General features: G+C 34.0%; 1 long non-coding RNA gene across 1 annotated transcript; it reads left to right on the top strand.

Annotated features, from left to right (window-relative positions):
* The first annotated feature begins 496 nt into the window (after positions 1-496).
* LOC110918266 lies at positions 497-1,615 on the top strand. Its single transcript, XR_002581187.1, has 2 exons — positions 497-767; positions 1,321-1,615. It is a non-coding gene; the product is annotated as an uncharacterized LOC110918266 (long non-coding RNA).
* Positions 1,616-1,887: the final 272 nt, after the last annotated feature.

Below are 1,887 nucleotides of genomic sequence, written 5' to 3'. Positions count from 1 at the left end.
ACCCCAAACACACTCCTGGTGTGTACGTGGGGATCGAACAACACAGGGGAACAAGGAGGAAACCCTTGTTCTTGCTAAATTCAACAAATTGACAAAGGATTTCAAAGATAATCGATTGCATGCTTCAAAATTTCGATCATCTAACCTCGATTATTGAAGTGGTAAGTTTAATTTTCTGAAATCATGATTTGTAGAATGAGGGGTTCAACCCAATCTCGAAATTTTATGCCTAAATGTGAGAAATCTGAGTTAGGGTTACCTTCTAAGATAAGAATCATGTTGATTTTTAGGTTACTTGAAAGACTTTGGTAAAAACCCACTTGTAGTAGTAATGTTATGAAGATGATGATGCTAAATGTGTTAAATTGAGTATGGTTATGATGTATGAAGTTAGATGTTGTAGATTATTATTATAAGGATCTGATTTAGGATGAAGGTTATGTGAAAATTAGTTGAATTTCATAATTTTGATATGAACTAGTAAGATTGTGCATAATATACTTGTACACTATGCCTTGTAGATGGTACGCACGCAATGTGTTCGATGAAATGCCTAAGTGAGTTTAGTTATGGTTTTTACATGAATACTTGTTAAGTCGATGTAACTTCTTTATGATAATGGCGTAAGTGATTAGTAGACACCATAATGAACTATAAGGAATGTGAAAGTAATGTTTTTGAAAGCTAAAGTATGGGATTATGACATATAGGCACAAAGAAGGAAGAACGCGCAGGTCACTCGAAGGCATAAGTATCTCAAGATCGCGGTAAGTTCTTTTGAACTTTATTTACTCTACTATTAGATTTACGATGATATTGAATGTTATTATTTGATAATACAATTCGTGCAATTTCTTTACGGATAAAGATTGGCTAGATGTAAGAATTTATCCCGAAAAAGGTTTTAGAAGTTATGTTGTAGTGGATGCGAAATAGCAAATCCCTTGCGGATTTGGTTATGCTAACAAAGGGTATGATAAGCTATGCAAGTCGACAAGTTCTAGTTGAACAAGTCGAGTAAGAATAAGCTACTACCCGTTTTGAACGGGTGGTCATGAATGCTATGACAAATGCTTGAAGTTTAATCCGATATACGAATGGAAAAGAAAGATTTATGTTGAAAGCAATTAACCCGATGTCACCGGGTCGTATGCGATAAGCTTGAACCTCATTATGAGGGTATATGCCATTACCCATTTAATTGGGTAAATCGAATGCGTAAGAATAATAAAATCATATGAACGAATGAAGCTAATATGTTGTTACATTGAGTTAAATGAGAATTACGACTAACTTTTGAAGTCTTGTCATTGAATGTAGGTAAATCCTCAACTTAGGCGACTCGGCGAAATGGAGCGAGCACGCGATCAAAATATGTCTTACCAAGCGCTTCCGCTAGCTTATGCTAATGTTTTGGGTCAAAATACTTTTTGTACAAATTGTTGGTAAAACGCTTTTAAGTACTTGATGTTTTAGTTTTAGTAGTATCTTGTAGAATGATATTGTTTTGATTGTGGTTAAAACAGGGGCATACTCGTTTTACGAACGGGTCATGCCCAATTTTTGTAAAAATTTTAATTATGTATTCAAGTTGGTATTTTTGATGTCTATTAAATTACTCTAGTAAGTAATTTACCTTTTTGGGTTGTGAAAGATTCGTATATTGTAAAAGTTTATGTTTTCTAGCGTCTTTGGATGTCATTTCTTCTAGACGCAAAAATGGGCGTAACATTTAATAATCTTGATTATCTTGATCCATATTTGAACTGATTGAAACATGAATATTGTTTGTAATTCTGGTTTAATTTGGGGTTTAGAAAATGCAACTAATCTGGGCAAGTTGTTCATTTGTGGGATATCATGGGACACAAATGAAGAGCGTCGTAT

This window comes from Helianthus annuus, chromosome 16 (genome assembly GCF_002127325.2).
Source record: "Helianthus annuus cultivar XRQ/B chromosome 16, HanXRQr2.0-SUNRISE, whole genome shotgun sequence".
NCBI lineage: Eukaryota > Viridiplantae > Streptophyta > Magnoliopsida > Asterales > Asteraceae > Helianthus > Helianthus annuus.
This window is presented reverse-complemented; position numbering and strand designations above follow the sequence as displayed.